The sequence below is a fragment of the Eurosta solidaginis genome, chromosome 1, assembly GCF_040869045.1.
Source record: "Eurosta solidaginis isolate ZX-2024a chromosome 1, ASM4086904v1, whole genome shotgun sequence".
Classification (NCBI taxonomy): Eukaryota; Metazoa; Arthropoda; class Insecta; order Diptera; family Tephritidae; genus Eurosta; species Eurosta solidaginis.
This window is the reverse complement of record NC_090319.1, coordinates 390,347,685-390,361,014: the sequence shown is the minus strand read 5'-3', so window position 1 is coordinate 390,361,014 and position 13,330 is coordinate 390,347,685. Positions and strand designations below refer to the sequence as shown.

Here is a 13,330-nt window from a genome sequence, read left to right as displayed (position 1 = left end):
AAGATGGGCGTCTCCAAGATCCGGAAATTTTGTTCAAAGTGAACATTCTGTAACGAATTTAGTGCAATTTCTCTTATTTGCAACCTTCTACTAACGTTCGAATCAAAAACTGATGAATAAATAACTCCACTATTCAATAATGCAAAATGGCCTTTATCAAAGTACTTCACAATAACACTTATACTTCACAACTGATAGCTTGCTTAAATCAAACTGATTGTCGTGCCTCAACTGTTGCTGCTTTTTATACTGTTTGGTTTCCTCGTTGATATATTTCTAGGCGCTTCTATTTCTAGAATTTACTAGCTAGTTATCAGCCTTAAAATTATCAACTATAACTACGTTTATAGCTTCTCATATACGCGTGTATATGTGAGTGATACTTGCACAATTATAGCTTGTCATATGCGCGTGTATATGTGAGTGATACTTGCACAAATGATTGCATACTTTCGGGAGTATCTCAGATATATGTATATGGTTGTGCGTTGCTCCCCGCTGTTTGTATGGACATAATGATAAATTGGTTATGTGCATACAAGTCACTGCTCAGTAACCGTTTAGAGATGATAGTATCCCTTAGTGCTGCTAATATTCGTCACACTGCCCTCCACCTAAGTCTGATCGTCGCGATCAGACAAATCTCTCGATCTAACCGCTGCTAGCCTCTCCAAATGAACCACCCTTCTACCTTTACCTTTGACTTTCGTGGTCTTTGTCGAGTCTTCTCCACCAGCACTCGCTTACCGCTGAACCCTTTCTCCAAACTGAAGTTAAGTGGCACGTCCTTGTTCTTATACTGCATAATCCTTCTCTGCATATCGATCCCACTCCCAATATGACTTCATCGACGATCTCTGCCGCAACGAACTTGTGTAGAACCATGACCTCCCAATGAAGACTTCACTGCTCCCTGGACTTGGTTATACTCGCCAGTAATCGCACGCAATCTTGCTCCAGGTAATGACTTTACTCTCCGGTTGACCAATTCGGATCGGAGTAAAGAATGAGATGCGCCCGTATCTACAGTCAGTACACGCTCCTTGCCATCCACATTTCCTTTGACGGTAAGACTGCTCGATTTCCTTCTAGTTTGCGAGATAGGTATCACACGACATTCAATAGCTGGGGCAAGTTCTCGATCTTTACATCTGACTCGCTCTTGCTTATCTCCTCTAGCATTGCGTTTACGACCAGCCAGGTTGGAACTACCATGACCGGTGCTGCAATGACGTGCAATGTGACTTGGGTTACCGCACTTCAAACACTTCATAACTCCGGAATTTTTCTGTTGTAATCCCTTCAGTGCTTCCAAAATTGTGTCTACCCAATCAGGTCTTTCCACTTTCACACGGTGGGCTTTGAAAACTGGCTTACATAGAAGCGACGCTGTTTCCTGAACCAGAGCATGTGATACCGATTATGCTAATGTTGGCTTTGGGTTTGCGTATGTAGCTCGCTTTGTTTCGAAGTCCCGCAAGCCATTTATAAAGCTCTGAATCTTTACCCTTTCAGTGTATTCCACGGGTGCGTCCGCATTCGCTAAATGTGCCAGCCTTTCAACATCCGACGCAAATTCTTGCAATGTTTCACCAGGCCTCTGGAAGCGGTTCAGTAACTCCATTTGGTATATCTGTCTCCTATGCTCAGTTCCGTATCGTCTCTCTAGAGCGCCCATCAATGCTTCATAACAGTTCCGTTCGCCCTCTGGAATGGTTTTTAAAATCTCAGCTGCAGGCCCTTTCAATGCCGTGAACAGCAACTTTATCTTCAGCATTCTAGTTATTCACTGTTGCGGTCTTATCAAACTGGAGCTTAAATACCTGGAAAGGAACAGAGCCGTCAAAAGAATGAGTTTTTACCTTCGTATTGCTTGCTGAAACAACTGGGCGTTTTAGTTGCAGCTCCTGTATACGACCTTTTAAAGCATCTACCTCAGCCTCGATTTTGTTCTCAAACTGCATTATTTTTTCGTCCATACGGGCTTCTAGTTGTGCAGAGATCTGCGATGATACCCGTGCTGAAATTTGTCCCGATATTTCGGATATACGTGCCTCCTGTGCTTCAGTCCTGGATGCTATTTGTAACGACATTTCGGATATACGTGCCTCCTGTGTTTCAATCCTAGATGTTATTTGTGACGACATTTCGGATATGCGTGTCTCCTGTGATTCCATTTGGGATACCATATATGTCTTTTGTTCTTCCAGTTGAGTTTCCATCTTGGATGTTATGCGTGTCTCTTGGGATTCCAGTTGGGATGCCATATATGTCTTCTGGGATTCCAGATGAGATGACATTTCTGTTGATATTTGTGACGTCATTTGCTTCTACACTGCTAGTATCGCGTTAGTGTCAATACTTGCCAATGGATTCGAAGTCTCTATCTTCTCCTCCATTTTAGTTGCTGGCTCTTCCACATCAGGACAAAAGACATACGTGTCCACATCAATTCCTTGCGACTCCATTACCTCTTGTAGCCGTGCTTGAAGTTCGATCTTATTGCCGGTTGTATTCAATCCACGGTTCTCCAACTCCTTTTTCAGTTGCTGGATCTTTAGTTCACTCAACTTTGCCATGTCCAAGTTGTATTCAAAATCTTCTGAATTTATTCAACAATTCCGCTTCTGATACCAATTGTAACGAATTTAGTGCAATTCCTCTTATTTGCAACCTTCTACTAACGTTCGAATCACTAAACTGTTGAATAAATAACTCCACTATTCAATAATGCAAAATGGCCTTTATTAAAGTACTTCACAATAACACTTATACTTCGCAACTGATAGCTTGCTTAAATATAACTGAATCATCGTGCCTCAGCTGCTGCTGCTTTTATACTATTTGGTTTCCTCGTTGACATATTTCTAGGCGCTTCTATTTCTAGAATTTACTAGTTAGTTATCAGCTATAAAATTACCAACTATAACTACGTTTATAGCTTCTCATATGCATGTGTATCTGTGAGTGATACTTGCACAATTATAGCTTCTCATATGCGCGTGTATATGTGAGTGATACTTGCACAAATGATTGCATACTTTCGGGATATATGCATGTGGTTGTGCGTTGCTCTCCGCTGCTTGTATGGACATAATGATTAATTTGGTTATGTGCATATAAGTCACTGCTCAGTATCGGCTTAGAGATGATAGTATCCCTTAGTGTTGCTAATATTCGTCACAATATTTTATGGAGTATTGAACATCATTATGAACCGACTAAAATCGCGTTTCAATCCAATGAATGAAATTGTTTAAAATTTCGGTGTTTTGCAGCCTCCCACTTTAAAAGTTTGAAATGAGACTGATCTATTAAAAAAGCTCTAGAATTTGTTGAGATATAAAAAAAGACATATCTGAATCATTTGCCAGCGAAATTGTCAGTTTTCGACCCACTTTCGGAGACGAAATGGAAAAATCGTCGTGTATTAGGGACCTTGATGATTTATTAATAATAAAAAATAATTGTAGGTCTTGCAGCTTTCCTGAAGTATGCACTGCATTAGAGGGACATATACAACGTGTAATTGGGTACGCTGAAAATCTCGAAATTTGTTAAAATTAAACTGAGTACAACGTGATGATGTTTACTGATAGGGGTCTATCAAAAGAATTTGCCACGGGCCCCAGATGGTATAGGTGCGCCACTGCATGCAGTAATAGTTAGACGAGGTATGGCAATTGTTCGTGGTTTTGTAGCGCAACCTAAAACTGCGCGAGGTTTGCTCCTATGTCTCTACTTCCAACAAATGTTATCCAAGATTCACTTTAGGCCTTCTTGACTATCTTTAAGGGCATAAAAGAAGCGCCTTCCTTAAAAAAGTATTTAATTTCATACTCTTTAAAAATATAGAAAGTAGGTTGGGTTGCATGATAGTAGCAATTTTATGATGAAAACAAGTATATATATTATAACAGCTTCTTGCTGTTACGAAAACTCGGTTGTATAGGAGATATAGCTATGTGGTTTAGACCAAATATACCCGCTCACTGAATTTCATCAAGATATCTATCTCTTCTCCTTTAAGACTTAACATTTTCGAAATTCGATTTAATATTCCGATTTATTTCCATGAAAGGTATAGTAATGAGACTTAGTTTGCTTTTTGCAATTTTAAAATGTCCATTATTTAACGTATTAAATTTGGTTTGCCGTCGAAAATAAATATTGTGTGCAAGCAGCAACACTCACATATGTACATTAACACATCACAGCAGCAACACATACACATAACCAGCAGCTTGAAGCAGAGAGATTATTTCACATACATATGTGTAGTCAGCAGATAAGAGTGAACAAGAGAAACAATCACACATCACGTTATCATCAGCTAAGAACGGGGGCCCTATTCAGTAACTATGAGTTTTGAAATGTACATTTTTCTTTCATACAAATTATATGAAGAAAAAGTGTACATTTTAAAACTCACAGTTACTGAATAGGGCCCAGAACAGAAGTTGTTACACACACATACACACGCATATAGCTAAATAACCAAGTACCTGTTCCAGAAGGCATGTTCCTGAAAAGTCTAGACCTAAGGAGGAATATGCGAACGAAGCAACGGAGTGTATAAAAGCAGCGCAAGCTGAGGAATAATGGATCACTTTGATTTTAACACGCGAGTAATTAATTTGTGGTACTATTCCCAAAGTAGTCTAAAAAAAAGCACATTTGGCTATACCCAGCCAGCATTTTTTGAAAATTTTGATCAAAAAATATTTAAATATCATACTCCAAGATGATTAAAAACGTTCAAATTTAAAAGCATTTTCTCTTCGAAAATTAAGGTATCGTCGGGAGAAAAATGTACCTTAAATGTGATTATTCTTGAATAATCATTTATGATTCCTATTTCGAAACGCTTTTTATTCATATTTGACATCATTGTAAAATTGAGCTTTAATTGTTTTAGAGTAATATTTGACTGCTTTTCACAGTCATTTTCTGATCATATTCGTGAACATATTTCAATCGTTTTTGTTGAAATTTTTGAATCGTTTTTGAATGCGATTATGATGCATTTATTCTTCATATCTCATGTATTTTCTGGGAAGCCGAAGGTGGAGAAATGGTTGGGGAAATCTTCGGTCACATTTACATTATTTACATCTTGAAGAATATCTTTTGTAAAAATAATAAAATTTGTATATATATTTCCTTACCTTCATGATTGAAAAAATATGTGTATGTAAAAAAAACAAGATTTTTAATGAAAACTAAAATATAAAATTCATTATTCAGTCAACAAATATATTCATAAAAGATTCAAAAAGCTGAATTAAAAATGAGCCATGCCCATTTTGAAATTTTCTTTTATTTTTGTATTTTGTTGCACCATATCATTACTGGAGTTGAATGTTGACATAATTTACTTATATACTGTAAAGATATAAAATTTTTTGTTAAAATTTTACTTTAAAAAAATTTTTTTTTAAAAGTGGGCGTGCTCCTCCGATTTTGCAAATTTTTATTAAGCGTGCATATAGTAATAGGAGTAACGTTCCTGCCAAATTTCATCATGATATCTTCAACGACTGCCAAATTACAGCTTGCAAAACTTTTAAATTACCTTCTTTTAAAAGTGGGCGGTGCCACGCCCATTGTCCAAAATTTTTCTAATTTTCTATTCTGCGTCATAAGCTAAATTCATCTACCAAGTTTCGTCGCTTTATCTGTCTTTTGTAATGAATTATCGCACTTTTTCGGTTTTTCGAAATTTTCGATATCGAAAAAGTGGGCGTGGTTATAGTCCGATATCGTTCATTTTAAATAGCGATCTGAGATGAGTGCTCAGGAACCTACGTACCAAATTTCATCAAGATACCTCAAAATTTGCTCAAGTTATCGTGTTAACGGACGGACGGACGGACGGACATGGCTCAATCAAATTTTTTTTCGATCCTGATTATTTTGATATATGGAAGTCTATATCTATCTCGATTCCTTTATATATGTACAACCAACCGTTATCCAATCAAACTTAATATACTCTGTGAGCTCTGCTCAACTGAGTATAAAAACTATATTCAGTTTTTGTTCATCGAAAGGTAAGCATATTTGAAAATTCTTTTTGTTGATTTTTATGAAATATTAAAATTTAATCACCAAAGGACTTCAAAAATGATTCCAAAAAGTGATCGAAAAATTATTTTCAGTTTTTCATCATCAAAAGTGTTCATATTTGATTTTTTCTTTTGTTCAATTTTATGATAACTCATATTTTGTCAGAAAGAGTAATCAAATTGTATTCATATGTAGGGAAATTCAAAATTTATTCACCTAATATCTCACTGCTTAGCCAGTATTAATCTGGATTTAGACCTAACAGGAGCTGTACCACAGCTGTTCTAAAGGTCACCGATGATATAAGGTCAAATATAGACAAAAATGACGTAACGTATCTAACTCTACTTGATCACTCTAAAACTTTCGACACTGTAGATCACTTTTATGCATAAAACTCAATAAATTGTATAATTTCTCTTCATCTTCACTGAGGCTAGTTCAAACTTACCTTTTCAGTCGTTCACAAGCCGTAAGTATGGGAGACTCAACATCGAAACTTTTGAATGTAACAAAAAGTGTCCCTCAAGGATCAATTCTCGGTCCACTTTTATTTGTGCTTTATATAAATGATATCGTGGATGTTATATAGCATTGTAACATTCATATCTATGCAGATGACGTTCAACTATATCTTGGTTGTCCCTTAGATTCCATAAATGCTTGCATTGGGAACATAAACATCGACCTAGATCAGATCTACACTTGGGCCTGTCATAGTGGCCTAGTCTTGAACCCAAACAAGTCCCAATGTATAGCAATATATAAAAAACGATTTGACCTAGCAAATTTTCACGAGATAAAGTTGAATAACACTGTAATAAAATATGTAGACACTGTAAAAAATCTGGGTGTGATTTTCAATAGAACGTTAACACGGAACAACCAAATAATCGCTAATGTAGGCCGCGTGTGTGGAATGCTGAGATCACTGTGGAGTGTCCAGCAATTCACACGACCTAAAATTCGCCTACTTCTAGCTAAAGCGTATCTTATACCTAAATTGCTATATGGCTGTGAATTATATGCCGGTTGTGATAGCATGGGTAGGAGGAAACTTAATATCCTATACAACAACGTGGCTAGGTTAAACGTTATGATCACATCTCAATTTTTTGCTCTAAAAATATTTTCCATCTCATTTTAAAATTTCTTAAAACTCAGATGCTTAACATTGTTACATAAAGTCATAGTTACACACCAGCCAGGTTATTTGAAGGAGCGTTTTAGTTTCATGACATCCTCTCGATCACTCGCTATCTGTAGCATGAAATATACTTGCTCGGTTACCGAGCGACAGTTTTTTGTTGTCACAGTTCACCTTTGGAATAATCTACCAATAGCGATTAGAGGTTTAAAAAACACAACCCGGTTCAAACACGAAGTTATGCAACACTTTGCCAAATAATTTGTATACCTCTCTCTATTTCTTCATTGTATATGTTTTTCATCTATTCTAAGTACTCCGAATATTGTTTTTTTTTCAAATATTCTCTGGTTATATTGAGCTTAGTTATCCACTTAACTGGTTAAGGATTATTTTATTTTTGAGTATTTGTATGTGTTGTGTAAAATTATCACTTATCAACCAGGTAACCCGATATGAAGGCCTACATCAATTGGTTTCAATATTATAAGTTTTTATTTAAAATGTTAGTGTGTAAGATATCATGCACTGTAAATATAACCATTGGTTGTTGTGTGTGATTAAAGAATAAAGATAAAGATAAATGCTGAGTGGGTACTGAGTTATTTATTCGACAGTTCAACTATTCGAACGTTAGCAGAAGGTGCATAATTATCAGGAATTTCCCAAAACTTGTTACAATTGGTGTCAGAAGAGGAATTGTAGAATAAATTCCAGAGTAAGATAAAGTTGCTGCATTGTTCGTGTTGTTACAAGGACCTGCTGCTTAGATCTTACACACCATTCAAGAGGGACAACGAACAACTACGAAACATTGATGGGCGCTCTAAAAAGGCCATACGGAAGCGAACACAGGAAGCAAATACACGGAATACAATTGCAAAACCGTTACCAAAAACTGTGAAACATTGCAAGAGTTCGCGGCGGATATTAAAAGATTGACCCACCTTGCAAATGCGACGTACCTGTGGAATACACTGAGAGAGTTAAAATTAAAACTTTCAGAAATGGAATTCGGGATGTCGAACCGAAGCGAGCGACATACGCAAACGCAAAACCTACATTCGCAGAAACGGTATCACATGCACTGATTCAATAAACAGCATCGCTTTTGTGTAAGCCAGCTTTCAAAGCACGCCGTCTGGAAGTAGAAGGGCCAGACTGGATCCTTGGAGACACTGAAAGGATCGCAGAAGCGGAGTGACAGGGTAATCAAATGCTTCAAATGCAGGAAGACAGGTCACATTGCACGGCATTGTGGTCTTGACGCTAGTGGTTCCAAAAACATGGATGGTCTTAAGTACAAAGCTGGAGGAGATGAGCAAGAGCGAGCCAGATGTAAAGATCGAGAGCTAGCTCCAGATGTTGAATGTCCCGATATATCTGTGTCACAAATTGGTAGAAAATCGAGAAGTCTTACCGTAAGAGGATATAAAGATGGCAAGAAGCGTTTACTGACTATAGATACGGGCGCATCTCATTCCTTAATCTAATCTGATTTGGTCAACAGGAGGTTAAAGCTATTTTACCAGCGAGTACAACCAGTACAGGGAGAAGTGACATGTGAGGTCGTAATATGGAAGGTCTCGGCACTACACAAATTCGTTGTGGCACATATTTTGATTCCCCCCGGGCCCGGGGTTTCTAAGGGGGCCCGCGATTTAGAGGTACTAAGACATTTTTTTTATTCAGGAGATTCTTTAATTGTTGTATGTGCAAATTTTAAGCCGAATTTCAAAAGCAACGAATATTGATAATGATTTTTGGCCTGGGCCTGAGGAGACCATAAAAACATCAAACAAAAATGTGTTTCTCAGGGGGCCCGCGATTTAGACGTACTAGACATTTTTTTTAATTCAAGAGAGTCTTTAGTTGTTCTATGTGCAAATTTTAAGCCGAATTTCAAAAGCAACGAATATTGATAATGATTTTTGCCTGGGTCTGAGGAGACAATAAAAACATCAAACAAAAATGTATGTTTACATGAATCCGAAATCGTAAAGTTTTCGTGGTGACACTGATGAACGTTCATCTTCAAAAAGTCTTTCAACAATACCACCAACTCTGTATCAAAGTCCAGATTATTTAAAAGACTTCTTTATCGGTGCCGTGAATAATGAGTTTTTGCGATCTGAAGAAGTCAACGAAATAATTCGTCGTGGTCATCAAAAGTGTCCTGTTATTTTTCCACGTGATTGTCATGACGAGGCATTCCCTACCTCCTTTTAAACAGAATCTTGCCAAATGGAGAGAAAGTGGGGCTTGACTGGTTAGTGTGGAGTGCCAGTAGCAATGCTTTGTTTTTGCCTACCATGTCGTCTGTTAAGCACCAATACTTTAAATCGACTAAAATTTGTTGTCCAGGCGGATATTCGACATTCTAGGAATGGAAGAAGCTATACGATAAACTGCCATCATACGAAAATACTCAAGATCACATTAAGTGTTATATTCAATGGCGATCTTTACAAAATCTAATTCAAAAGGAGGCTACAATTGATACACTTATCAATGAACAGCAGCTAATCACTGAAACTCAAAAGTGGAAATAAATTTTATATAGAATTTTGGACACTTTTTTATATTTGGGTGAAAGAGGCCTAGCTTTCAAAGACGAAAGTATATATCTTGGTGAACGAAACGATGGAAATTTTTTGGGCATCTAAGATCTTATAACCCAATATGATCCGATACTTACAGATCATTTGGAGAAAGTTAGGATTTCACAGCAGCACAAACGTTTACAAGTTCACTATCTTTCCCCAGACATTCAGAACGAGTTTATAGAAATTTGTGCAAAGCACGTGAGCAAGTACTTTGCCATTATCTTTGATGCTACGCCTGATGCTAGTCACGTTGACTACGTTCATTTCATTTCACTCCATTTCAATTCGAAAGCAACAGATTTTACAATTCATGAACGGTGTTTGGCTTTCGTAAATTGTAACCAAAAAACTGGTCAGAAAATCGTTGATCTAATTTGCAATACTTGACTGAAGATTGTTTGGCACAAGGGTACGATAACGGCGCCAATATGAAAGGAGCTTACAACGGAGCACTACGTCACATTCTCGACAAAAACTCGAATGCTGATTACTCGCCTTGTGCAACCCACAGTCTCAATTGATGTGGTGTTGATGCTGCAGAATGTTGTACGGCTGCAATTACTTTCTTCGGAGTTGTACAAAAATGTTTTACTATTTTCAGCAGCACTTCACAACGATAGGACATCCTCAAAAAAAATGTACCGAGCTCTCTTCATAGTCTTTCAGCCAAAAGTCAAATTTGACTGCGCAAGCATACGGCGATGTTACCGTTGCTGTCGTCAATTTGGTTGAAAATACTGACTACCATTAATGAAAGAAACGTGGTCCTCCAAGCTAGAGACGCCACCATAGATGTTGAGTTCCGACGAAAACAGTTGCTATTCAATTGAACATCTCGCCAAAGTTTCCGGACATTCGAAAGAGAAAACCCAAAAGACGTTCTGAAGATAAATTAAATGAGATGATTACAGATGATTCAGAGTCTGATTTTAAAAACAACATATTCCTGGTGATCGTTGATTCGGTAATCACTGGCATTACTGAGCGATTTGCAGCTATGAGAAATTTGAGCGAGACGTTTTTCTTTTTGTGGCAATTTGAAAACATGGATGAAACTACGCTTCGGGCGAGCGCAGCAAAATTTGCCGAAAAATACAAGTAGGACATTTCTCAAAGCTTAGAATATGAAATAATTCACTGGAAACACATTTACGAAGTAAATTTTGATAAAGGTCTGTCACCATTGGAATTGCTAAAGGGCATCTACATATGTTCAAAATGTGTATACGATTTTCCCCAACACTTGTGTTGCTTTACGTATCTTGTGCAGTATACCTGTCACTGTAGCTAGTGCAGAACGTTCCTTCAGCGTCCTTTCAAGAATCAGAAACTTTCATAGATCGTGTTCATCTCAAGAGCGAGTTTCAGGACTTGACACGCTTTGTGTTAAATCCGTTTTGGCAAGACAGTTAAATTTTGATATTAATATAAAAATTTTGCAGCGAAAAAAAGCATGTAAATCCAATCTTTGATATCCAAACTTTCTATATTGAATAATTAAAATGTATAATCATCATTAAATTTATCATAAATGTATTAAAATGTTACCAAATAACTAGAAAAGATAATTTGAAACCAGGGGCCAAAATAAAAGTCCCGCTTGATAACAAAGAAACGGCTTATCCGAAACAAACAATTTTTTTTAATTCGGATAAACCGTTTCTTTGTTATCTAGCCAGACTTTTATTTTGGCCCTAAAAAATAAAAGTCCGGATTTAACTTTTATTTCCGGACTTTTATTTTTAAAAGTCCGAGTTTAACTAGTTTTATCGGACTAAAAAAATAAAAATACAGATTTTACTTTTATATGTGGACTTTAATGGAAAAAGTTCAAGAAATAAAAAGGATGCATGATTCGACATGATATTGCTATAGGGATACCTGGGAACTCAAACATTTTCACCTAGGACAATTTTTTGACCAGGACTTTTTCGACTCCGAAAAAAAAAATTATTATTTTCCGTCCCTGTTTGAAACAATATGTGGCTGTTAAAAGAGAATTCTATTTCTACGTTACAATAAAATAGTATAAATAGTAAATATTCTGTGTTAATTTTATTGTCAGCTCTTAGTCTAAAAATCATTTAGTTGATGTGGCAAATTTTTTTTTGATGTAATCCATAAATAATGATTCATGAATGAGACGTCATTAATTCAAGTTAGTCAAATGTATTAGTGGATTTTGTATAGGGGGCCCGTAAATTGTTAGTCCGGTCCCGGACTTTCTCTACGGCCCTGTTGGTAGTGTTGTACAACCCTCACCGGCGGAAAGGTGTTCCATCAAGATCACGATCAGAATTAGGTGGAGGGCAGTGTGGCGAATATTAGCAGTTCTATACATCAATATGCTGCTACTAAATAAATCCACAACACAATAAAGCAAGCAGTCACACTTATGTACATGTAGACATTAAAGCAAATAGCGACACTTATGTACATGAACACATCAAATCAAGCAGCCACACATACACATACGAGTAACCAGTAGCTTTAAGCAGAGAGATTATTTCACATACACATATGTAGTCAGAGATAACCGTGAAGAAGAAAGAGAAACAATCACACATCACGTTATCAAGTTAAGAACAGAAGTTGTTACACATACACACGCATATATATAAATAACCAAGTGTGAGATACAATTGTTCCAGAAGGCATGTTCTTGAAAAGTCTAGACCTTGGGAGAAATATGCGAACGAGGCAACAGAGAGTATAAAAGCAGCGCAAGCTGAGGAATAATGGATCAGTTTGATTTTACCACGCTTTTAGTGAAGCACGCGAGTAATTAATTTGTGAAGTACTATTCCCAAAGGAATCTAAATAAAGCATATTTGGCTATACTGAATATTTGAGCTATTTATTCGACAGCTCAGCGATTCGAACGTTAGCAGAAGGTGCATAATTATCAGGAATTTCCCAAAACTCGTTACAATATATAAGCGCACTCCTTGAAATTTTCTTCTATTAATTATTCGATCTTAGGGGTTTTCACCATATGTTAACGATAAGTTAATTGCAGGTCCTGAAAACGTCCCTAAGCATATATTTTATTACTTCTACCAAAATATTTCTCAAGCATTTTGGGGTATAGGTAAATCAGTACAAGGAACGCTGCTGCCTCAAAAGCAAGTTCTGCTTTCGCGGCTGAAGCTAGTCGCTGAAAAAATAGCGACTTTGTTATTCGGTAAACAGTCAACACATTTAACCAAGCTTTCCCTGACGGTGCACGTCTTAAAGCCCAATCAGTGATTAGCTTCCAAGTCGCGTACCTGTACCGATGCACTTGAAATGTCAGGTCCATTAACGGGGACGCTGCCCGATAGGTTGATATCTGACGGCAGACGCTGACACCATCGTTTTTCAAAAGATGCAATGGATGGCTCAAAGAAAGAAATTTTAGGAATAATATACAACAGGGGTCTACTGCTAACATACGTCCAAAAATGTCGGGAGAGGTCAATAGAGCGTCATGACCTTGGCAACAACAATCCGAAGGTCAGTAAAGAGA

At 37.1% G+C, this 13,330-nt stretch overlaps 1 protein-coding gene across 4 annotated transcripts in view; it reads left to right on the top strand.

Moving 5' to 3' along the window:
• The window catches only part of Task6 (TWIK-related acid-sensitive K[+] channel 6), a 69,789-nt gene that overhangs the window by 14,444 nt on the left and 42,015 nt on the right, over nt 1-13,330 (top strand). The window lies entirely within an intron of this gene.